The sequence below is a fragment of the Schistocerca serialis genome, chromosome 7, assembly GCF_023864345.2.
Source record: "Schistocerca serialis cubense isolate TAMUIC-IGC-003099 chromosome 7, iqSchSeri2.2, whole genome shotgun sequence".
Lineage (NCBI taxonomy): Eukaryota > Metazoa > Arthropoda > Insecta > Orthoptera > Acrididae > Schistocerca > Schistocerca serialis.
The window spans coordinates 408,798,831-408,825,479 of NC_064644.1; the positions used below are offsets into that span (position 1 = coordinate 408,798,831).

Here is a 26,649-nt window from a genome sequence, read left to right on the forward strand (position 1 = left end):
TTCCCGTAAGAGTTGTTTGGTTACATTTGCCGTGTGAGTTCGGGCATTATCGTGGAAAAAAAAACATCTTTTGACTAATCCTCGGCGCTTGTTCTGTATTGCGGGGCGCAATTTCTTAATGGTCTCTCAGTAACCATGTGCATTGATTGTTTGGCCTTGTGGTAAGAAATCAGGCAGCAAAATGCCTTTTCTGTCGTGAAAAACTGTGCACATGACTTTCCGAGGTGTCAAGATTTGCTTAGCCTTAACCTTCGTGGGGGATGTAGTGTGCCTCCATTCCATTAAGTGCCGTTTTGTTTCAGGGGTGTCGTACGATACCCAGGTTTCATCCCCCATGACTATCCGAGAAAGAAAGCCATCACTTTCTTCATTGTAGCGTGTCAAAAACTGAAGTGCACTGCCCATCCATTGTTTTTTGTGTTGTTCAGTAAGAATTTTGTGTACCAAATGTGAGCAAATTTTTTTGAAATTTCAGTTTTTCAGTAACAATTTCATGAATTAGTAATTGTGAGATTTGCGGAACTTCCATAGCAAGGGCACTAAGTGTAAACTTACTGTTGTGCTTAATCTTCTCTTCAATTGTGTGAACCTGTTCATCAAGTAACCACAGATGGTCATCTACTTCGTTGTTCATTGTGCACTTAATCACGTCCTTCATTGAACAATCTGACCCATCTTCTAACCATTGAATCACTCATGGCATTTTGTCCGTAAATGCCGCAGATTTGCCGATGAATTTCTTTTGGTTTGACTTTCTTTGCATTTAGAAAACAAATCAGAGATCTGATTTCACATGCGGCGGCATTTTAAATTACGGCTGACATTATAAAGAAGCACTAAAAAGCACACGTCGGCAGCAGCGACCTGAAAATGGCGTACATGTCTTCTCCTTGAGTCAGAGTAACTGCTGTGCATGCTCGGAACTGCAATTGTAGTGCTGCCGCAGATATAAATAGAAACGGAACTTACTTTGTGGACGACCCTCATATTAGATGGGAGATTGTTTACATACATGAGGAACAATATTGGACTAGGATTGAGGAACCCCATAAGTGATATTTCCTCAGTCATAATTATGTTCAAGGACTACCTTGGTTCAATTACTAAGAACAACCTTCTGTATTCTTTTGGTTGGATATGACATTATCCATTGGTTGGCTGTACCATCAACCCCATAAAACGCCAATTTATCTAGAAGAATACTGTGATACACACAATCAGGATAGGTCATAGAAATTTGCAATATGCAGTATGGTTTGAAATTAGCATATGAAGAAGTTCATGTGCTCTATACGTGCAGCTCTTTTACAATATCAATCGACATTGTTAAATAAACTTAAGACATCTAGAAAGTAATCATTTTTATCTCATGTCGAAGTCAGGGTATTGCTATGAGTGCTTTTTGGAGTTGCAAATAAATCATATTATGTGTTAGTAATGAAAGTCATCTTGATTAGTTTTAGTGTCTTGACTAATGAATATCATGTTGTTATGATAACTGTCCAGATGTCAAAGTACATAACAACTGTTAGTGCTTAAATTAGTGACATCAACCTTGGACAGGCCCTGTAGAGAAAATACACAACTAAACAAATATTAAGGATACTTGTGTCATACATCTCATGCACCAGGATTACTACTTTTTGTGCTTTTTTATATGTGTTTGTTTAAAAAACAAATAGTATCTTGAATTTCTGTTACAGAATAACAGGAGTTCCTGGCAACATGTGTTTGAAGCGTTCCAGTGAATACTGTATCATCATGTATTTCACAAGTGGCAAAATGTTGCTTGTTCATTGTGAGCAACTTCACTGCTTTGCCCAGTTCCAAGATCCGTTGAGAGTTCAGGCAAAGAGTTCAGTGCGTCTGAAGAATCATATTTTCAATATTCAGCATTCTGCATACTTTGCTGAATGAAATAATCCCTAAGCATTAACATACTTTTTAAACAATGTGTCAGAACTTCGAGCGATGGAGAAAATAAAGTAATTTTTTTACATATCCTTTGCTTTTTCTTCAAATCTGTTTTGTTATCCATTTTCAAATTACAGTGTGATTTGTGAAACCATATTGCAGTGCCTGTGTCATTAAGAAGAATGATGCAGTGTTGTTCCTTTGGACATACAGGATGCAGGAACCATGACATATGGAAGTTTGGGTCCGGCCATGGGTTGTGCATAGGTAGCAAAGCGGTTAAGGCCACCACTCGTGCAAAGCAAGACAGCCCGGGTTTGAGTCCCAGCCCGGCACAAATTTTTGTTGTCGTCATTCCATTGTAAATATGTTGGTTGTTCACATTTGCAACTGTGAATACATTTCATGTTGTTTTTGACTCTTCATTTTAGTTTACTTTTCATGACATAATGATATCATCTCTCCCAATGTTAACAGTTCTGTCTTTCTGTCTCTCTGATGTGAAAAATACTGTAACAAAACTAAGAGTCATAATTTTGACACATAATGGATTTTCAAAAGAGGGCTCAGAAATGTTGATGTATGTGAGAGTAAATGTAGTCATGTTAACCATTACACATAAAGCTTGAAAAGTATTTAGCCTAACAATACAATGTGTATTGTTGGAAGGTACATTTATACAATGTGAAGAAAGATACAAGAAAAAATACATAAAATAATAGAAGTACAGGTTATAACTTACAAGATAGGGATGCAGTTCACATTACAGAGGGCATGAACAATATCCAGACAGGAAACCTGAGATTTCTAAGAAAAATGAAAGATGTTCCAGTTTGGAAATGCTAGGTAATCATGAGATATGAAAAGAATGAAATGTTATTAAAATCGAAACAAATACAGAAGAAAATGAAAGAAAGGGAAATGCCATATGGACAGAATGGATGATACTACTGTATTTACTTGATTATAATTAAATTATGGTTGAATAATCAGTCAAAAAATATAGGGTTGTCTTATATTTACAGATTAAATTATTGCAACTGTAGTCAACGCTTTTACGTTAGTAGATTGATGTAAGTGCCATTCTACATTTACAGAAGAAGTCTGGCTATTGAGGTCACATGCAGATTTATTTTGGAAAATATGGAACGGTGGGTCAGGCAAATTATACTTGCACTCGAACATGCTTGAGATTTCCCAGTATGCTGAAACGCTCCATACAGTATCAATGGTGCTTAAACAATCAAGTGACATTTGACTTGTGTGGCACTAATGCAAGGGATACATGAGACACTATAAACTAACCACCACTACACTCTATTGCTATGCTTAAAATTTGACAATTTTGGTAAACATAGCAGAACACAGCATTAAATTCTGGCATCCTCTTGAACTCTTGTTGTATTTGAACAGGTTTGCAATAAAAGTTCTCATACATTTGTGTATAGAAACATTTATGGTGCTTTTTAAGTAAACTTATTAATGAAAGGCAAAAATGTTGTCCTTAAAAACCATTACTTGATACTGAACGCAATTCAATATTTAATTTGTTTATGAGAGGCTGTAATGATTTACCATATTGGTTGCAAATGAGAAATTCAGTCACTGTTCACATATTAGAATATCGAGTAAAAATGTTACCTCTTTCTAATCAGCATTAGAACAAGATGGTGACATTCAGATGAAGCAAGAAAGAAAATTAATCCAAAATTAAACATCTAAAAATGAAATAAATAATATTAAACAGACTCTAATTGTTAATGTGAGAATAAATTACAGCGGAAAGACCCTTCATGAAGATAGTACTGACAGATGTCACTAACTTGCAGGAGAAGCAAATGTTTGAGAACGGGATTGAATTGTGATTGTGATGTTTTATTTATGTATCAGTTGGTGTTGTTCAGATGACCTGCATCTTAAAACATATTGCAGCCTGTGTTTCACAATTGCTCAAGCACAGCACTATGGCAGGTCTGGAGGGGGAACAGTGATACTAGCTTGACTGAGAACTGAGGTAAATATGGGAGAGGACGTGGTAATCAGATAGCAAATTTCATTGTGCTGCCACTGCCAACCAAGGGAATGTATACCACGTACTTTGTATTTTTATTAACATCTACCATTTTTGTTAATGGCAGTGGTTACCTGTTTTACTGCCGAACACAGCTGGTTCTGTGTGGCTTCAATGTTTGTGTTTGCGTCTTTGATTTTCTTTATCTGTTGCTCTATTAGATCATGATGGTCGTTAAAAAAATCTACCTTCTGTTTTAACTCCACAATGTTACTGTTAACTTCAGAAAGTACTTCATGCTTGACTTGTTTTTTCATATCATTAAACTTCTCTTCAATTTCAGTGCGAAAGCTTTTGGCTAAGTCATAGAACTTCTGTGCGACCGTATCTTGTAAATCCTTGAATACTTGTTTTTGTTCATGTTTCATTGTATTTAGATCTTGTGTGATGGTTTTCAGATTCTGTGTCAAATTATCAATTTTGGTATTCATATTTTGTTTCATATCAATGAAACTGCTGTTCATATTATCTAATTTTGTGTTTATGTTAGATAATAACTGTCATAGCAGTGTGTCAGTTGTACTACTGTGATTGCTGTCAGCTGTACCTTCCAAGTTAAGTTTGTGTTGTGAACAAGTGGTGGTGTAACGTGTTGTCAAGATTCATATTTGTATCGCTCCCCAATGTTTCATTCATGAGCAGTATATTAGTTTGGGAAATGCGTAAAATTGTTTCGTCAATTGTAAACATTGTGTCATCAAGGTTATTATGCTGTGGAGTGTCGCTATCACTTATCACAACTGCGAGACTCCTCTCTAACCTACTTAAAACTTTCTGCAGTAGGCATGCATAGTGCCTGAACTTCAATTGTTCGATCGCGCAGTTCTTGGCTGATTGCGTTTTCGCTATTGCTATCAACAATGGACATATATTTTTCTGCCTTGTTGTTTGAATATGCAAAAATAAAAACTTCACAAAAATGCTAAAATTTCACATGCTAATTATTACACTTGATAATTGTAATTTACGCGATGTCAAAGCCTGTTTTATGTCTTATTATGGTACACAAACTATTGTGTCGCAATTCTTTATGTTTTACTGACAACGCATGTCACACGAAAAATTCCTGTAAATTTTCCACAGTAAAATTCAAGGAAGGGAATAAAGAGGAAAATGTTTCTATCTATATCAAAAGAGGTGCTACTAAGTGTAACCATGCAAGCAACTTGCGGAGCCGTCCTACATTAGGTGCACTGAACAAAACAGCTTACTATGGAAAATTTTATGTAACCTGGGACCTACTCTTTTTTCTTTCCAAAGTTTCTCCTCAATTTTTGCTCTTTTGCTTTACTTGCTCCTCATTGTGATTCATGAAAACAAAAAAAACAGACAATTAGTTTTTATGACTAATAACCAAGTCATAGAAATTTCTTACTATAACAATAGTTAACAATAGTTAACAAACCCTACTTACAACCGATGTCCTGAAGTCGTGGCAATTAGATCACCAGTTGCATAAAAAAAAATAAAAAAAAAATAAATAAATAAAAAAATTATATATATATATATATATATATATATATATATATATATATATATATATATATATATATATATGTATATATATATATATATATATATATATATATATATATCTAAAAAGAAAGATGATGAAACTTACCAAACAAAAGCGCTGGCAGGTCGATAGACACACAAACAAACACAAACATACACACAAAATTCTAGCTTTCGCAACCAATGGTTGCCTCGTCAGGAAAGAGGGAAGGAGAAGGAAAGACAAAAGGATATGGGTTTTAAGGGAGAGGGTAAGGAGTCATTCCAATCCCGGGAGCGGAAAGACTTACCTTAGGGGGAAAAAAGGACAGGTATACACTCGCACACACACACATATCCATCCACACATACACAGACACAAGCAGACATTTGTAAAGGCCTTTACAAATGTCTGCTTGTGTCTGTGTATGTGTGGATGGATATGTGTGTGTGTGCAAGTGTATACCTGTCCTTTTTTCCCCCTAAGGTAAGTCTTTCCGCTCCCGGGATTGGAATGACTCCTTACCCTCTCCCTTAAAACCCATATCCTTTTGTCTTTCCTTCTCCTTCCCTCTTTCCTGACGAGGCAACCATTGGTTGCGAAAGCTAGAATTTTGTGTGTATGTTTGTGTTTGTTTGTGTGTCTATCGACCTGCCAGCGCTTTTGTTTGGTAAGTTTCATCATCTTTCTTTTTAGATATATTTTTCCCACGTGGAATGTTTCCCTCTATTATATATATATATATATATATATAATTTTTTTATTTATTTATATATATATATATAAAATTAAAAGGAAAAATTAAATGAATTGATTGGTAATTGTCCTTTTGCTTGCAATGAAAAGAGAATATTGGTGCACTGTATTATTATGAAATGTTCTACATGTACGAAATTGTGCTATTGTTCATTCACTTTACCTTGCGTCGTTTCTTTTTCTGTGTCCGTCACTGCATATATTTTAATTCTATTTGTCATCTTCTGAAAGCTTCTCCTTTTGTCAATTTTACAAAAATATGACCGTGGACTTCTTTTACTCCATTTCAATTGTAGATGCAGGCAGCCAACTCCAGGGAACACCAGTGCCTCTCAATAATCTTAACTTGATTCTATTTCACTTTAATAAAAATATTTAATACTGTTATTAGGTCTTCTCTTATTCAGAAACACATATGATACGAAAGACTTGTAGCTCTTTGTACTCCAAGCAATACATCTTAACCAAACTTCTACCTATGAGAGAGTGAAACAAAATCATGTACCAAAAAGTGAATGATGTTTTATGGTCATTTTTCTACGCTTTACTGTGCATTCATAACTAATGTCTTTGCTGACGCTTATAGTCGGTCTTTGATTCTGTCGTTATTGCTGTTTCATTTTTTAATAAATTTTAACCTTACCATATTCTGGGGTCTTTCACCATGTACCTACACAACAAGAACAGAAATGATTAATGAACAAGATAACACAGTAAACAGAAAATTTACTTAACTTGTATTTCTCCAAGTATATGAAGTCTCACCACCCATGAACCATGGACCTTGCCCTTGGTGTGGAGACTTGCATGCGTCAGTGGTACAAATAGCCATACTCTATGTGCATCCACAGCGGAGGACTATCTGTTGAGAGGCCAGACAAACGTGTGGTTCCTGAAGAGGGACAACAGCATTTCCAGTAGTTGCAAGAGCAACAGTTTGGATGGTTGACTGATGTGGCCTTGTAACATTAACGACGATGGCCTTGCTGTGCTGGTACTGTGAATGGCTGAAAGCAAGGGGAAACTACAGCTGTAATTTTTCCTGAGGGCATGCAGCTGTACTATATGGTTAAATCATGATGGCGTCCTCTTGGGTAAAACATTCCAGAGGTAAAATAGTCCGCCATTTGGATCTCTGGATGGGGACTGCTCAGGAGGACATTGTTATCAGGAGAAAGAAAACTGCTGTTTATGAATCGGAGCATGTAATGTCAGATCCCTTAATCGGGCAGTTAGGTTAGAAAATTTTAATAGGGAAATGGGAATATGTGAAGTTCGGTGGCAGGAGGAACAAGACTTCTGTTCAGGTGAATACAGGGTTATGAATACAAAATCAAATAGGGGTAACACAGGAGTAGGCTTAAGAATGAATAAAAAAATAGTAGTGCGGGTAAGCTACTATGAACAGCAAGGCAAATGCAATATTGTAGCCAAGATAGACATGAAGCCCATGCCTACCACTGGAGTAAACGTTTATGTGCCAACTAGCACCACAGATGACGAAGTGATTGAAGAAATGTATGATGAGATAAAAGAAGTGATTCAGTTAGTGAGAGGAGACAAAAATTTAAGTCATGGGAGACTGGAATTTGATAGCAGGAAAAGGAAGAGAAGGAGAAGTAGTAGGTGAATATGGACTGAGGGTAAGGAATGAAAGAGGAAGTCCCCTGGTAGAATTTGGCAGAGGGTATAACTTAATCATAGCTAACACGTGGTTTAAGAATCGTGAAAGAAGATTTGTATATGTGGAAGAGGCCTAGAGACACTGCTAGGATTCAGATAGATAGTGGTAAGACAGAGGTTTAAGAACCAGGTTTTAAATCGTAAGAAATTTCCAGGGGCAGATGTGGACTCTGGCTACAGTTTATTGGTTATGCACTGTAGACTAAAACTGAACAAACTGCAAAAAGGTAAGAATTTAAGGAGATGGTACCTGGATAAACTAAAAGAACCAGAGGTTATAGAGAGTTTCAGTGAGAGCATTAGCAAACGATTGACAAGAACGGGGGAAAGAAATGCAGTCGATGAAGAATGGGTAGCTTTGAGAGATGAAATAGGGAAGGCAGCAGAGGATCAAGTAGGTAAAAAGATGAGGGCTACTAGAAATCCTTGGGTAACAGAAGAGATATTGAATGTAATTGATGAAAGGAGAAAATATAAAAATGCAGTAAATGAAGCAGGCGAAAAGGAATAGAAACGTCTCAAATATGAGATCAACAGGAAGTGCAAAATGGCTAAGCAGGAATGCCTAGCGGACAAATGTAAGGAACTTAGGCATATATCACTAGGGGTTAGAAAGATATTGCCTTCAGGAAAATTAGAGAGACCTTTGGAGAAAAGAGAACCACTTGTATGAATATCAAGAATTTGGATGGAAAACCAATTCTAAGCAAAGAAGGGAAAGCAGAAAGGTGGAAGGAGTAAATAGAGGATTTATACAAGGGTGATGTACTGGAGTGCAATATTATGGAAATGGAAGAGGACGTAGATGAAGATGAAATGGGATATATGATACAGCGTGACCAGTTTGACAGAGCACTGAAAGACCTGAGTCGAAACAAGCCCCCGGGAGTAGACAACATTCTGTTAGAACTACTGATAGCCTTGGGAGAGCCAGCCCTGACAAAACTCTACCATCTGGTGAGCAAGATATATGAGACAGGCGAAATACCCTCAGACTTCTTTGATAGAAGCCGACCTCGGGGAAGATTCGTTTGAATCCGTAGAAATGTTGGAACACGTGAGGCAATACTGATTCTATGACTTATATTAGGAGATAAGTTAAGGCAAGACAAAAGGAGTACAACCATGAGTGATGTATCAGTGCAGAAGAAAAACTTGTTGTAATTTTAAGGTACATTTTATTTTATTTTTTTTGTTCTTTGTGTCAGTTTATTCATAAGTATTAATTAAAATAGTTTTTGCCAATGTTAAAATTCTTTGAACTGAAACAATTTACAAAATTCATAATTACAAGTCAAAAAGTGTGACAAATGGTTCTTCACTTCTTTTTGTGCACCTTGGACGATGATATTAGTTTGAAGTTTGCACTATACGTGGTATTCTGTTTTTATGTGCAGCTCTAGCAAAAGAAGCTTGAACTTCGAAATGAACATGGTGCGCACATTACTGTTGTCAACATATGAAGAGGAGTGAAGTGTAGTTCGATATTTGATGGTCAAAGGGGGTAAACTGAGTGAAACTCACAGGAATGTGTATGGCGTGTAAATATAAATAATAAGAAAATCCAGAGGCCTTAATAGACCATTTCTAGTGGACCAAATCAAGTTTTACAGGTTGGCCTTATTCTCTGTCATACAGTACATGTAACTTACGCAAATATTTTATCTTGTGTCGCCTACTGCATCACATGATGTAATAAGGCCAATACTTCTGAAGGAGATATTTTTACAAATATCAAAACCATGGTCATGGTATAATAAACCTCTATTTGCAACTGGTTGGCTGATGTTTCAATATATTTTACAGGTATCTAGGGACTGGGGATTCAATGTGTTCTCTACATTTTGAGTTTCTTCTTAGCCAATCTACAATTGCTGGTATTATTAGACATTTGCATGTCCATATGGCAGATGCTGAAAGAGGAATATATGAAACAACTGACCAAAGAAGAGTGGAAGAATATCAGCCACTAGTATGAGAAGACAGCAAACTTCCCACACAGTGTGGGATCCATAGATGGAAAACGTAAGTATCGTTAAACCAAGGAGATCAGGTAGTGAATATCATAAAAATTGCTTTTCTATTCTTATAATGGCCATAGGAGACAGCAATTATTGTTACAGATTGATAGACATAGGGGAATTCGGTCATCAAGTATATTCAAAGCAGCCAAATTGGATAAAAAAATTTCAGTCAAACTCTGAATTTTCCAGTAGCAGCATCCGTTTGGAATTATCCTTGTGGACAGAAAATCTCATACGTGAAACTTTCTAATAGATTAAAACTGTGTTCCGGATCAAGACTCAAACTTGGGATCTTTGCCTTTCGAGTCTCAGTCCAGCACACATATTTAATATGCCAGGAAGTTTCATACCAGTGCACACTCCGCTGCAGAGTGGAAATTTCACTGTGGCACCCCTTTGTGTTCGTGGCTGATGAGGCTTTTGCAGTGAGTGGCAATTTGAGCATGTTACACAAGAACCTGACGAATAAACAAAAAATTTTAACCACAGGCTGTCATGAGCATTGCATTATACAGAACGTGCGTTTAGCATTTTATCTAATAAAATAATCGAGAATTTTCCATCGTCTGGTCGATGTTAATGCTGATGTGGCGAGTACTGTTATTCAAGTGTGTTGTGCTCTTCGCAGTTTTGTGAAACAACATGACAGCTGCAGTTCTGATGTCACTCTGACGTGCTGAATGGTAAACATTCTTGCACATGGGACAGCAGGAACTAATACGAGGGAGGATCAGAAAGTAACACACACTATTTTTTCTCCCCTGGTATTGCAGCTGGAATGTTGAAATTTCATTATGATATTAGTTTGGAGTTTGCGCTTTAGATGGTATTTTGTTTTCACGTGCAGCTCCAGCGAGAGAAACCTGAACTTCGAAACAAATATCGTGCGCATGTTATTGTCATCAACTTACGAAGAGGAGTGAAGTGTAGTTCGATATTTATGGGCCAAAGGGCGTAAAACGAGTGAAATTCGCAGGGACATGCGTGGGATATATGGGGACGACTATGTGGAGAATAGCAATGTCTGCAGGTGGTATGCATTCTTCCAAGAGAGCCGTGTGAACTTCAGCGATTCGCCTCGCTCCAGGCGGCCAGTAACGGCTGCATCCCCATAGAATGTCGAAGCCATTGGGGCAACAATTTTGAGTGAATGGGGTGTGCAGCTGCGAACCTTATCACAGCAAATTTAACACTTCCTATGGCGTGGTGTATGACATTATTCACGACACATTGAAATTTCCTAAAGTTACTGCTCGCTGGGTTCCTAAGAATCTGACAGACAACCACAAGTGCCAGCAAAAGATGACAAGCTTGAATCACTTAACGTGTTACACTATATATGGGCGCGACTTTCTGAAAGGAAGCGTCACTGGTGATGAGTTGTGCCCGCAACACGCCTGAAACCAAGAAGGCCGTTGTAGAGTGGAAACAAACTGGTTCCCCTGTATGGAAAAAAAAAAAAAAAAATTGAAAGTGACTCAGTCTGCTAGGAAAATGCTTGTGACAAGTGTTCTGGGATATACGTGGTGTGTCATTGGTGGATTTTGCTGAATACAGGACCACTGTGATTGCTGCAGCCTAAATTAAAACTCTGGTTAAGATGCGTCGTGATCTTCGTGACAGAAGCCACAACATTAATGCTGACAACGTCATACTTCTTCATAGCTATGTTCATCTCTATGTTGCTGCACCACTTCGTCAGAAAATCGCCAAATTTGGGTAGGAGGTGCTCCAGCATTCACTATGCAGTCCATCCCTTGCACAATCGGACTTTCATCTGTTTGGTCCATGATGAAATGCTTTGCGACAGATGCAGAACTGGAATCAGCAGCCCTCAGATAGCTATACTCATGCAAATGGACTTATACGAACAGGGTACAATGAAGCCGGTTCTCTGTTGGAAGAAATGTGTGGAGAACATTGGTGACTATGTAGAAAGTATGTAGAAGATGTAAGTTCATTTGTGATTTTTGTTTTGTTACAAATTAACCGTTATTGTGTGTTATTTTATGATCTTCCCTTGCAATATCAGAGATCGTTTTGCTGATTACTTTTGTTCTCCTCAAGGATCTGTACGATGGCAAGGTCTTTACGCTAACATCCTTGAATGAAGAATATTATTTTTTTAATTTAAAAATTAGCTTGTTGGTATTTTATTCATGAATACATTTCAGCGTACACTGTTTCTGTCAGTACTCACCAAGATCTGATTCCTGATTGTCATCCATTCCATCCTACTTTTTTCCCAGAATGATCGCTGGACTATCTCCTTTTATTTCTGTTTTTCTGCTCTGAGTCACATGGGTTGTAGAGCTATGGGTGTTTTTGCACTTCCGTGATAATTATTTCGCTGTTCAGACTCTTCATTTTGACACTTCATCAACAGTAACAAAGATGCGACGGTGATATAGTCTGTCTACAACCTGCACATCGAGCTGCCAAATCCCCAGTCGCTGTACCCAGCTAAGTCACAGGAAACACCTTCGCACAGGGTGTCCCACAAAGTTATAGCAACTTTTTTGCTGCGCATTTGTCAAATCAGTGGTGACTCTTTGCTCAGACATGCCTGGAGAGTGCTAATTTTCACTAAATGCATTAGACTATTCGAAACACAGTAATCAGTAACTAACAAGAATAACGCAAGAATTTAGGTAATTCATCAGTCGCTGCACTGTGCTGCTATACAAGCAACAGATTCATAGCCGTGTATTGCAGTTCTTCCTGGAAGGCCGCTTCCCTCAGACAGACCACAAAAACGCAGCGCATTTTCCAATCACGTGGGAAGAAAGTAGGTGGAATGCACCCCAGCGTGTTTGCACGCCTGAGCGCAAAAGTCTGCCCCATTCAACAGAAGTGGTGTATATTGTTGACCTGAATTTCGGCTCAAACGCGCGTGGAAAACATGGTCGTGGGGATATGGCTCAATATAGTGTTAGAAAATTACCAGCAGTCATGTCAAATACACGCATCTCGCTGGCAAAAAGCCACCTGGCACTGTAATTAATACTATACTCTATCTTACTTGAGAATGGCTTTGTTACAGTGCGTGCACACCAAATAATTAAGACAACCCAGGAACTGCGTAAGTTACAAATAAACGACATCAACTATGTCAAAACCAAACTAACAACATAATTCCACACAATACAATATAAAATGCTCCTGATAACTACCAGCCCCAACAGTCGATTCATGCCCAATCCTGTAAGAATATAATCTGTATGGCTCGTGGACCAGTGTCTGTGCTGCTATGCATGTCTGAATAACCAAATAGATAAAAAAATCTTTACGTATGAGCTGCAAAACAATAGATTAGTACAGCAGAATGAAACTGCATACCAAAAACTTTAGATACACGAAGGAAGTTCCTTATGCAATGCCCTAGCAAGCATTCGCTCTTACCAAGTACAGATAGCACTAAACTAGCCTACCCCAATTTCCAATTTGTATCCAAAATACACCAATCCACAGACGTAGCCGGGATTTAATTTACAGGTGAGGAGGTTCAACAAATGGACAGCATCATAAAATGGACTTGTAATAGAATACAAAACAGCACCTTATATGTAGAAAGTGTGTGTATTTAAGTAGAAAATTTAAATTATTGTGGATCGTTCAGCTAATAAATTATAACATTCATCATCAAGCATAAATCGGTCAGTAAAATTCCTTTGTTGATGGTATCTCTAGAGAGCTGTGTTTTTGTATGGCAGTAAAAGTTGTTTAGAGATGGCAGTGAACAATTGCACATACATGTTGGCAAGCCACATCTTTGCAACACGTAGTATAGTTTTAAACAATAGCGAGTTAGAGAGGAGGGCAAGCAGCACAGTGACCGTCATGAAGAGAGGGGAAGTACGCTATGAAACTAATTTCCAGCTTTCTCAGTGGTGACAACACACGCACAGTTTCAACCTCATAGTCCCATCGATCGTCTGCTATGCTAGAGATAAGGAAGTAAGTTTAGTATTTCATGTCTCGTTGACAGCTAAGGTCATTAGAGATGGAGTATTGCTCGAATTTCTTAATGTTCGTGATGGAGGAGGAGGGCAGGGGGATGGTGTGGAAGGAAGCGGTATGGCCTTTCAAGGTAATGGCAGCAAAAATTATTATGTTTCGTGAAAGCGCAGAATAGAGGCATTTATCTTCAAATGTGGTACTTCTTAATAGTAATGAAAACGAAACGAAATTAAGCATTTTGTAACAATGTTAGATCGCAAGGGTTGGCAATGGCCGGCTGCTGCTCAAAGTTTACCGATTTTCTGCCGACACGTAGGCCCATTGATTACAACTACAATTTGGAAGTGTTTATTTTAGCAATTTCGCCCCCTTTTTCTGGTCGGTACTTGTCAGTAGAAGCGGAAATCCTCGTGCCGTTTCTGTTCTGTTACGAGGTCCCTGCCAACCTTAGCAAACAGTTGAATACTCTCAAGTATTAGAAGAAGGTCAATTTTATTTCATCCTCATTATACCAAATAAGCAGCATTTGAATGTGAACATATCTATAAATTGCTTTCACGAAACATTCTTACTTCCACGATGTTTAATTACGTTAGTCAGTGGAAGTCAGTGCCACATCTGAATGTTTCATTTATGGTGAAAGTGTTACGGACGGGGGAGATCTGACATAATGAAGCATAAATCATGCAAACCTTTATTGACAAATTAAGAGGAGAAGGGATGGATTAGCATGTTGTTTTATGAACTGTACCGCTCCTGTTGTTCATAAAAAGTGCAGGAAAATTTATTGGATGAATTATTGTGCTAGAACAGATACAGTGCAAAATCTTTGGATAGTCAGTTTAAAAGTTATACCTTAAAAGAACGTGTTTATTTTGGGGGAAGCTGTACCAGTATCACAGGAAAAATGAAAAATGAAGTGAGGAAACCAATTTTGAAAAGAAAAAAATTGCTGGTCTTGTTGCTATGTAGACATTTTCGAAACGTATAATGGAAATGGTGACAAAACAATCATTTCGTGTAGTGCGTATCGAAGATCATTATCTGTGATAATTTAAAAGTGGCCAGTCACATGTGATAGCTGACATCACCTTTGCAAAAGAGTGCCAAAAGACGCTTCTGACAAAGGAGCCTAAATGGTTGTTTAAACAATATTAATGATAATCTGTTGACATGTATTGTGAACACACTTGCACAGGAATATTGGCTTATTTATTTATGGAAAAACCTTTTTTATATTTAATGTGGGCGGTTTGAGTGTGGCTGGTTGTTATTTAAATATTGTTGTATAATATTAGTTTAGTGTGGAATGTGGTGACATTGAGTCAAATCATGTCTGTAGAATGTAAGAACTATGCATTTTCAGTGCAGATTGCCTTCAGCAAATTGTAAAGCAGACAGTAGCCGAACACTATGAAGTCAAGTGGAGGCTGGGAGTTCTCGAGCGAAGAGCTCAAGGGAACGATTCTGGACACTTTTATGTTTGTTCTGGGAAAAGACAGACCTGCCTGTGATAATGCACATGATTCAGACATATAGGTGATAGATTCTGGGTGGTGAACAGACGTTGTGGATACTTTTAGGTTAGAACTTGAACGGGATACTTGGATGTTCACTCTGGAAGAAGGCAGACCTGCCTGTGGTATCATGTGGTTTTCGATGGAGTAGGCGATAGATTCCGGGTGGTGAACAGCCGCTAATATACTCTAACTTCCGAAAAGACTTTTCGTTTCGAGAGGTCTGAATGTGCTCCTGTGTAGGACTCTTAACTCTTTCCGCATGTATAATGGAATTGAGAAAAGAACAAGCATGAATTACAGTGCTTTGTATCATGTATGTTAGTGTGTGAATCATCATGTTGAACTCTGAATTGTTTTGAGCTGATGAGTGTCTCGTATATTGTGATCATGAAATGGACTTAGTCTTTGCGTATCCCCGGGATAGTCTGGGATTTTGCTACCATTCTCACAGCGCTCTCAGCATAACTTTACTGCGTTTTAGAAGAGTATTTCTGTTTGCATTATACATGATTATCCTAGAACAACTTTCCATTTGAGATATCGATTCTTGAATAAGCATTATTCAACATCATTCTTTGTCATCTACATCAGCTATAGATTCAGAATGGAACCTTTTTTTATTAAATTGTTCAATTATCTTTTATTTTATGTTTATGTGTATTTTATTAATTCACAATTCTAGCTGATGCATAGACTATTTGACTATAGGATCAGGGCTACAGATTATTATATGCAGCGAGTTAGCTGTGGGGGCATGAAAGCAGATGTAACTGGCTCGACCCTATGACTACATCCAGCTACTGTTTTTAAACAGAACCATGCATAGCCTGAGTACCTAACGTACAAACAACAGCAGGCAAAGTCTCAACAGATTTTTTTTGTTTGGACTGCTGTTTAGAAGAACAACTTTAATACTAGTAACCATTAGTTAACCCTTGTAATGTACTATAGTTTGCATGAGCATTTGGTTTTAGATGGTTGATGTTGAAAGGTAGCCCTGGTGGACTATTTAAAGATTGAGAATGTAGGCAAAAGTTAGTTTACTAACAACATTTATTTTCCCAAAAACAGATATAAATTATTCTAAACAAGTTATTGATAGAATACCGTAAAAAACTAACAAGTAATTTAAGACTATACTGTACAAAGGATCCTGGGTGGCAGAGACAGTTTAGCTAGTGGAGTGAGTCAAGTACTCTGACCCTAAAAATATGGAAAACACAATCTGAATTGATCTGATGCTGAGCAGACTTTGATTGATCAAACCTACTGAAGTTTCTCTATAAAGGTACAGCTGAGAGCAAGTGGCGATTGAGATCTGTATGCCCTGACAATGCTGGAGTGGCAGTACGTTACCCCGTTTGCTTCGGGCGGTGATGTAAGTTGCAGCTCGCGAGATGTGTGCAGTGGAGGTGAGACGTGGAGACGCAACTGTGAATCGATCACGGCCACGAAAGAAATGCCACGGTCTAGAGATCAGGCAGACGGATTGCAATTTACTCTCTACCAGAGCCCTGAAATCACGGTAGATTTCAGCGTGTGACACACCCATTCACTGGTCGTACCAAGGACCAATTTGGCTCACTTATACAACAGAGCACACAAGGACACAAAACGTCAAGACTGGTAAACCAAAAACCGAATAAGTGTGTCCTCGGCAAACGAATAGTCCGAGACGTTTGAAGTCACACTGTCAGTACGGTAAGAACTTCAACACAGCCTCCCCAGTCTAAACTACTCACAAGTCAAGTCGGTCTCAAGACAGGTCTCAAGTACCAACCACACACGCCAGAGCTTCGACCAAAGTCCCACACCTGAGTGCTTCGCACCTCTCCAGAAAAAAATTTCCTTTTCCCACAAAGTGCACGAACGTCACTGCCTTCACGCTGTCTTGAGGCAATCACAAGGCTCTATAGGCGCTAAATCTCCCCTCCAACAAGACATCACAAACTCATGTTTAACCAGGGCAAGAGTTAAGAAACCTGCATCTCTGAAAAAAGGAAACTGCAAATTACTGGCTTTTTTAAGTTTTCACGGAAGGGTAAGGGATGATTTTTTCCCAAAGTTGTGTCTCTTTCCACATCAACAAGTGAACAAATACAATCTCAAAGATCTAAAACACCTGTGCTTTGGAGCTTGTTAGTCCTAGCTATGAGGGGTAATAAAGATTATATCTCTAAACATTTCTCAGACGCTTTATTTTTCTCATACAACTGAGGCAGCCAGGGGAAGTGGCTCACTGGCCTATTTGCACTATTGGCAAACACGGAAACTTGTGAATTTTTATTATGTGTGGCTCTGCGTACAATGCATGGTTTACGACTCCACTGTGTAGACGTGTTCCTTTAGGTCGTCGCCCCGGCCCAGGCTTCTGCTGGTGCTGCGGCAGGTAGCATGGCATTCTTCTGCTGGAAACCTGTCTCGACAAGGGGCTGCCCTGTCTGCCCTGTACAGCTGTGGATCTGTCCAGCAAGATTTACTAAGGGATGGGCTCACACCAATTGCTTCAATATGCCGTTTCTATGAGCTAAGAATCATGAAAATACCTCATGCTTTTAGCGCCCTACCAGGCTCCAGCAACATCTGCTCAGGCTGTTAACTTTCTAGAGTCTCGCTCAAGGTGCGTCAGGTTGTAACAAAATCTTTAACAATTTTCCGTATGCGAAAAAAATTGGTGAGTGAGTGTGAGAGAGTAACTTGTCCTCTCTCAACGTCACACCTACTGGTGTTGTCTTTCTTACATCCTGATATTCACATCCCTTTAACCAAAATGATTCTCTGAGAACTACATCATCATTCTTCCATGGAATTCCACTGAAGTTCTTGGAGCATGTCTCTTACACTTCTGTATGAAGTCGTGTTGTAGCCATTATCATCATACAATTTTCCTTGGCTTCCAGCAACTCCTTATGATCTTCCTATGTTTGTACTTCCCTCCACACAACGACATTACCACCAAACATCGAACATAAAAGTAGGTCAGACAGTCATGGCAATGGAAGGTTTGTGCACTATAAATAGGGTTAGTGGGAGATGTACTGCTGGAAATCTATCTGACATTATTTACAATGTATTCCTTCCAACACAGAGGATTGCTATCCAGTTCTGCACTGTAGTGTGACCTGACTCGAGCCTAGGTAGCTGCCGTTTACAGATGAATTTATAAAGTTCCATGACTAGGGGAATGTATGTGCAAATCCACAGTGCTGCTAGGCATTTTTTCACACTAAGAATCAGATCCTATATCACATGCTTGTGTGTGATGTATATTGTATAACAATGATTGGCAATATGAATACTGGGTCATAAGAAGACCACATTGCGCATATAGAAGCTTGAAAGCAGTTTGCTGAGTTTTAAAACACATTATGGAGAATATCTGATGCTGCTGGTCGTCGTTCCCTTTTGCTAATCCATTTGCACATGGATCACTAGGAGAATGAAGATATGGCCCCATTACGTTACTTAAAATGTTGAAGTGTGGTGAACGTGTGGGACCTATGCTCTACAATATGGACTACTATGGAGAGACTGCCTATGGTGGACATATTCTTAAACTGCCCTTCGATTATGTTGTCAAGTATTTATTGGAACACAAAGTTACCATTACTGACTTCTGGTGGTGTTAAATACAGGGTGTGTTGTGTAGTGGTTTCAAAGGAATAGGAGAGACATTCACTTGTGTCTTTATTAAAACAAACATCACACGGGGGTGGGGGTATATTGAGTGCATGTCACATAGTTTAGCATTGCTGTATTGTCATTAGTCAGGCACTGTGCCAGACAGTGCTAGACCACTGCCACTGCTACCACCATCACTAGAGACCGTGCCACACTGTGTGACACTACAAGGCTGTCCTCAAATGATTGACAAACCCTGGTGCCCGAATTCTGCAGAATGCACAATACACCAGTATGGCAAGGCCGCTTTCACCTATGAGTCAGAAGCAGCAGGCGCTGCATCATACATTGAGGAATGCAAGAGGACATCTCACGCCTTTCGCCCGATACAGGCCATGTGTCCGCCACAAAATGTGTGCTCTAGATAGCTGACCAGAGCATACTGGCACAGCTCTACGATGTCAGAGTTTGAAACTTGGAATACCTGAACAATCTATGACGTCAGACCCAGTATGGCTGACCAGGGATGCAAAATAGCGATCTAACACAGCGATCAGGGCAGTCTCTATCACGTCAGAATCCAATTTCTGGAATACTGGCTTTGACCCTATGATGTCAGAGACAAAGGATGTTTGTGCAGGTCCAGGCCTGTCTGCTGGACAAAGGATGTCGTACGTGACCTGTTTTCCCAAGCCTCTATTCGCTCAGAGGTGTACGGTCACTGCATACTGCTCCTCCTAATTCTAAGTGTAGATATTTCCACTTCATACCTTTAACACAACACCAGGGGGGAAAGGGGCCTTCTGCACACACACACACACACACACACACACCACCACCACTGCCACCACCCCACATCACCCCCACTGCCTCGAACTGGTCCCACAGTCTGCAAACGTCTGAGCTGCTTGTAATATTTCTGGCTTTGTAGCCATCATACTCAGCTACTAGAAGCCATTCTTCGAGCTGTTGAGAAGGCAGCAGTGTGAAGATAGTGTAATGTGGTGTGAGGTACCAGTGACAGTTGGTTTGTTCGGCAAGAGTATCGTGAGAAAGACCACTTGAATTGTAGTCCTCCTCCAAGATTGGCTGCTGCGTTCAGAAGTAGCGCGCCAAAATGATAAACTTGTGTTGTTAGTATTAGAAAAACTAAACTGTGAATTTACTAGGCTTACATATAAAAGCTTTCAATAGCAGGCTGTCGTTCCATTATCTCAAAAGTGTTACTTACCTGTAGGACAATAAACAATCTAAAACAGAAAAAGTAGAGAAAGCATTTTAGAGAGCTTTGCATCATGACTATCTTGGGTGATGGGTGATGTAGTTTGGTTGCAAGAACAGAGCTGGTTCGGGAGTGTTGGAGGACAGACATGTTCTCTGCCTTGCTCGGTGTTGCTTCAATTTTAATTAGCAATCTCTGGTTATTTGGATATGTAATTGAGAACAATCTGATAGTAATTGCACAAATACACTGTTCATTATTTTTTTATGGAAGTGTGAAGAATGGAAATTATTTGTGATTCATAAGGAATACCAGTTCCTCTCTAATAGTTTATTACAGCCTCAAGATAATGGAGTCATGAACTACCTGCTGTTTTCTGCACAGAGGACAATAACTATATAAAGCTGCAGTCTAGTGAACGTTATTCAGAACTTGTGTATTCCACTCAGGGTGGTGGAAGCAACTAGTCACTTTGTGTGTACTGCAGTCTTAGTACAAATGAGATCAGTGACACATCATCTGTGGTAACGCTGAGGAGGTACATAGGAGGGAAATTTTCAAGGGAAGGGATTTATCGTATCCACGTAAATTCCTGTCATTATCAATATCTCTCTCTCTCTCTCTCTCTCTCTCTCTCTCTCTCTCTCTCTTTCCACCTGGCAAATGCTCTGCATCAAACCGGGTCTCTCCCACCAAGTGTACTTGTGCTATGCTTAAACAACCCCCACACCCCCTCTGAGATCACGCTCTAAGGAGTTCACCCTTCTACACTAGCTACCATAAGCTCAAAATGGTGAGGAAATCCACTTATCCAAGTTTAAAATTATGGGAAATCTACTGGCTGTCAAACTTGAGAGCTATCATCCTTGTCACGTGCCTCCAAACTCACCGATACAGAGAGGCTGCTTTCGCCAGCAGTAGGTATGTATGTGAATTGGCCAGTGCCATGTCATACAATGAGGAATGCAGGTGGACATCTTTCTCTTGGTAGGGGCTGCGTGCCCCACCACAATTGGCACACTAGTACATACCAGCAATGTAGCGAAACCATTTGTGAATGAAACTCGCATGTATGTATTTAAAAGTCGAATTGTAACAATCAAAATGCGGTAAATACATATGATGGGGAATGTATGATATTTTCTATGAGAGTGGTGGTCAATGCCAAACTTGTACATCACATTTATCCTAAGATTTCCCACATCGCTATGTGTTTTGCAGTGCATACTTAATATCAGACATCTCCACAAGATTTTTAAATGACACACATTCAGCAATTCACTGAATTATCACGTCAGTTTAATGTAAATCAGTAAATAACGTGGTGAAACCAATGAAATTTGTACCTAAAGAAGTGTTAAACTCCTTTGCAGTCGTGGACATACGCTGTTAAAAAGAATATTATACTGACAACATTCCATTTTGCGTTAAAACAATGAATATCAATATAATTATAGAGTTGAGGAATACCCAAACGCTCAAGTATGGTTCTTGACGGTTTGATATGTTTTTACTCAAAGAGTAATGACACAACCATGATAGACCCTGACAGTACTGGAAGAAAGCACAACACCAAACACCATCGAGCAGTATGTTGTGGGATGTTTATTATCCAAACAAACACTGTTCTCCTAAGGGTTCCCACATCACTATGTGTTCTACAATGCGTACTCAACATCAGACACCTTCAAAAATGGCTCTGAGCACTATGGGACTTAACATCTGTGGTCATCAGTCCCCTAGAACTTAGAACTACTTAAACCTAACTAACCTAAGGACATCACACACATCCATGCCCGAGGCAGGATTCGAACCTGCGACCGTAGCAGTCGCGCGGTTCCGGACACCTTCATAAGACTTCTAAATGACAGCATGTGACATACATAAAGGCTGCATCAGTGGGCTGATCAGTTTTAAAGTTAGGACGGGTGTTCTATAGTTTGACAGCCAGCAGACTTTACATCATTTTAAACTGAGGGTAAGAGAACTTTCTTGAAATTTTGAACTTTTGTAGCTGGCGTGGTGACGTGATTTGTTTATACCGTAATGTCACAAGGTGTGCGGAGATTGTTTAGGCATAGCACAAGTGCACTTGGGGGAAGCGTCCTGCTTGGTATGGAGTGGTGCAGCTGTTCACGGATGATGGGGTTGGTGTGGATGGCGTATTGATGGTGGTGCAAGAATGGGGTGAAGCCATAAGGATGGGGAGCCCTTTTCCTTCCCTGGTATTTGTTTAAATAAAGATACATTTGTTTCTACTACACAGCATACAGTTTAGAATTTAGCTTATAATGCTCTGTGACGTTATCTGCCCATCAAGTATGGACAGCAGTTCAAGTAAGGGGAATTGCTTAACTTAGGGAGAATTACACAGTACCTAACTGCTATAAACAATCCTACAAGCCTCTAAGGGTAAGTTACTTTCCTTTGTCCTAGCAGCTCGGATTCTGACGTCATAGTAGAGCTACACCAGTATTCCAGGTATTGGAATCTGGTATCAAAGAGACAATATGCCTTGGTTGCTATCGTGTATTTCCTGTCAATTTGTACTAATGACAACAATCTTACTTACACAGGAGGAGGGGGAAACTCTGCCAAAATTTGAATTTAGCACGAAAACTTGAATTTCCGCCATTTTGTGTACAGGATAACTGGCCTTTGTCTGATGGGGGAGAGGAAGGATGGATTGCCATAACTCATCAATCATGCTATTCCATTTTCTAACAGAAAGCTTACTCAGATTTAGCCTAAACACTTTCGTATGAGTTTGGACATCCAGCAACACACCACAAACGTTTTAGCAGACTTTAGATTTGTTGTTGGTGTTAGTCGTTTGCAAGGGCCTGACGATACAGGCCTGGTCACCTCCGCCCTCAGCCACTAGCCTCCTCTGTGTGTGAGGGGGGGGGGGGGGGGAGCAGGTACATGCCGCACATAATAAAATAGAATTTACCGTGGAGTATGAAACTGACAGCTGTTTACAGTTCCTGGACCTGAATATAAAAAAGCAAGGCAACAAACATGCGTTCTCCGTTTATAGAAAACAAACTACGACTGATGCCATGATCCCGAATGATTCATGCCATCCGCAGGCTTATAAAGAAGCTGCTTTCCATAGTCTCGTGCATAGGGCAGTCAATATACCAATGAGCGAAAAAGATAGGGAGACTGAAATTAATACCATTAAGAGAATAGCGATGAATAACGGTTACAGAATAGATATGGTTAAAAAACTGTTACGGAAAAGTAATAAGCGCAAAAAGAAAAAACCTGATGGAGAGAAAGTGAAAATTATCACGACGCCATACTACGGAACAGTCTCACAAAAGATAGCAAATATTTTTAAGCCATACGATGTTAAAATAGCTTTTCAGACCAATAACCTAGTGAGGTACAGCCTTAAGCACGATATTGGCGAGAAGAGAAATAAGTTTGAAAGATCGGGAGTTTATAAGATTCAGTGCAGAACTTGTGATGCAAAATATATAGGGCAGACAGGAAGATCATTCGCGATCCGGTATAAAGAACATAAAGGTTAGGAAATTATGACAAATCAGCTGTTGCGAACCATATATATGAAACAGGCCATACCCTTAATAGCATAGAAGATAACGTAGAAATATTGCATGTAGAAAAGAAAGGGAGGAAACTTTATTTACTAGAGGAATTCGAGATAGCTATCCATGAGAAGAAACAAAGCAATATTCTAAATGCACTAGATAATTTTAAAGAAATGAGATTTTTTAGCGGGTTTTTAGAATTATTTTAGGGTAGGTATGCGACTTTAAACTTGTAGCATGTCACTGACGGAGTTGCGAGAGGCTAACGATGGCAGACCAATACAATAAGGAAATAAGGCGCCCAATAGCATAGCCGTTACCGTCAAGCACACGGCTGTAACCACGCCACAATACCTAGGCACGTCAGTCCACAACAGCTCCCAAGCCGGCACAGTGCGACAGCATACTTGGTAGCTATGGGATGGCCATCGACTTGTGTCAACAACTTCAATGTAAGACGAGGACCCACAGTCCAATATACTTTTAATTCTGTTTTACTCTATGGACTTCCCAAATATCTGTGATGGTATTTTGTCTTTTTAGTTCGTTTAATTTCATGACATAGACTTTACAACCTGATGATGAGAGCATTGTCTCTTAAAACGAGTTGATAAAATATATGTATAAGAATTGCGGTTGAATGCTAACAGTGATAACCAAGAAAACTGGCGTTCTACGGATCGCAGCGTGGAATGTCAGATCCCTTAATCTGGCAGGTAGGTTAGAAAATTTAAAAAGGGAAATGGATAGGTTAAAGTTAGATATAGTGGGAATTAGTGAACTTCGGTGACAGGAGGAACAAGACTTCTGGTCAGGTGAATACAGGGTTATAAGTACAAAATCAAATAGTTCGTTTAATAATGAATAAAAAAATAGGAGTGCGGGTAAGCTACTACAAACAGTGAACGTATTATTGTGGCCAAGATAGACACTAAGCCCACGCCTACTATAGTAGTACAAGTTTATATGCCAACTAGCTCTGCAGATGACGAAGAAATTGATGAAATATATGATGAGACAAAAGAAATTATTCAGATAGTGATGGGAGACGAAAATTTAATAGTCATGGTGACTGGAACTCGATTGTAGGAAAATGGAGAGAAGGAAACGTAGTAGGCGAATATGGATTGGGGGTAAGAAATGAAAGAGGAAGCCGCCTGGTAGAATTTTGCATAGAGCATAACTTAATCATAGCTAACACTTCCAGGGGCAGATGTGGACTCTGGCCACAATCTATTGGTTATGAACTGTAGATTAAAACTGAAGAAATTGCAAAAAAGTGGGAATTTAAGGTGATGGGACCTGGATAAACTGACTAAACCAGAGGTTGTACAGCATAAGGGAACAATTGAGAGGAATGGGGGAAAGAAATACAGTAGAAGAAGAATGGGTAGCTCTGAGGGATGAAGTAGTGAAAGCAGCATAGGATCAAGTAGGTAAAAAGACGAGGGCTAGTAGAAATCCTTGGTTAACAGAAGAAATATTGAATTTAATTGATGAAAGGAGAAAATATAAAAATGCAGTAAATGAAGCAGGCAAGAAGGAATACAAACGTCTCAAAAATGAGATCGACAGGAAGTGCAAAATGGCTAAGCAGGCATGGCTAGAGGACAAATGTAAGGAAGTAGAGGCTTATCTCAATAGGTGTAAGATAGATACTACCTACAGGAAAATTAAAGAGACCTTTGGAGAAAAGAGAGCCACTTGTATGAATATCAAGAGCTCAGATGGAAACCCAGTTCTAAGCAAAGAAGGGAAAGCAGAAAGGTGGAAAGAGTATATAGAGGGTCTATACAAGGGCGATGTACTTGAGGACAATATTATCGAAATGGAAGAGGATGTAGATGAAGATGAAATGGAAGATGCGATACTGCGTGATGAGTTTGACAGAGCGCTGACAGACCTGAGTCGAAACAAGGCCTCGGGAGTAGACAACATTCCATTAGAACTACTGACGGCCTTGGGAGAACCAGTCCTGACAAAACTCTACCATCTGGTGAGCAAGATGTATGAGACAGGCGAAATACCCTCAGACTTCAAGAAGAATATAATAATTCCAATCCCAAAGAAAGTTGGTGTTGACAGATGTGAAAATTACCGAACTATCAGTTTAATAAGTCACAGCTGCAAAATACTGACGCGAATTCTTTACAGACGAATGGAACAACTGGTAGAAGCCGACCTCGGGGAAGATCAGTTTGGATTCCGTAGAAATGTTGGAACACGTGAGGCAATACTGACCTTAAGACTTATCTTAGAAGAAAGATTAAGAAAAGGCAAACCTACGTTTCTAGCATTTGTAGACTTAGAGAAAGCTTTTGACAATGTTGACTGGAATACTCTCTTTCAAATTCTAAAGGTGGCTGGGGTAAAATACGGGGAGCGAAAGGCTATTTACAGTTTGTACAGAAACCAGATGGCAGTTATAAGAGTCAAGGGACATGAAAGAGAAGCAGTGGTTGGTAAGGGAGTGAGACAGGGTTGTAGCCTCTCCCCAATGTTATTCAATCTGTATATTGAGCAAGCAGTAAAGGAAACAAAAGAAAAATTCGGAGTAGGTATTAAAACCCAGGGAGAAGAATTAAAAACTTTGAGGTTCGCCGATGACATTGAAATTCTGTCAGAGACAGCAAAGGACTTGGAAGAGCAGTTGAACGGAATGGAAGTGTCTTGAAAGGAGGATGTAAGATGAACGTCAACAAAATTAAAACGAGGGTAATGGAATGGAGTCGAATTAAGTCGGGCGATGCTGAGGGAATTAGATTAGGAAATGCGACGCTTAAAGTAGTAAAGGAGTTTTGCTATTTGGGGAGCAAAATAATT

At 39.3% G+C, this 26,649-nt stretch overlaps 1 protein-coding gene across 5 annotated transcripts in view; it reads left to right on the top strand.

Annotated features, from left to right (window-relative positions):
- LOC126412360 (mediator of RNA polymerase II transcription subunit 25) overlaps window positions 1-2,001 on the top strand; it is a 152,926-nt gene extending 150,925 nt beyond the window's left edge. For all 5 annotated transcript variants that reach the window (XM_050081919.1, XM_050081920.1, XM_050081921.1 and 2 more), the window contains one exon: window positions 1,704-2,001. The gene's annotated coding sequence lies outside the window, so the exon portion shown is untranslated. The remainder of the gene's footprint in view (window positions 1-1,703) is intronic.
- Window positions 2,002-26,649: the final 24,648 nt, after the last annotated feature.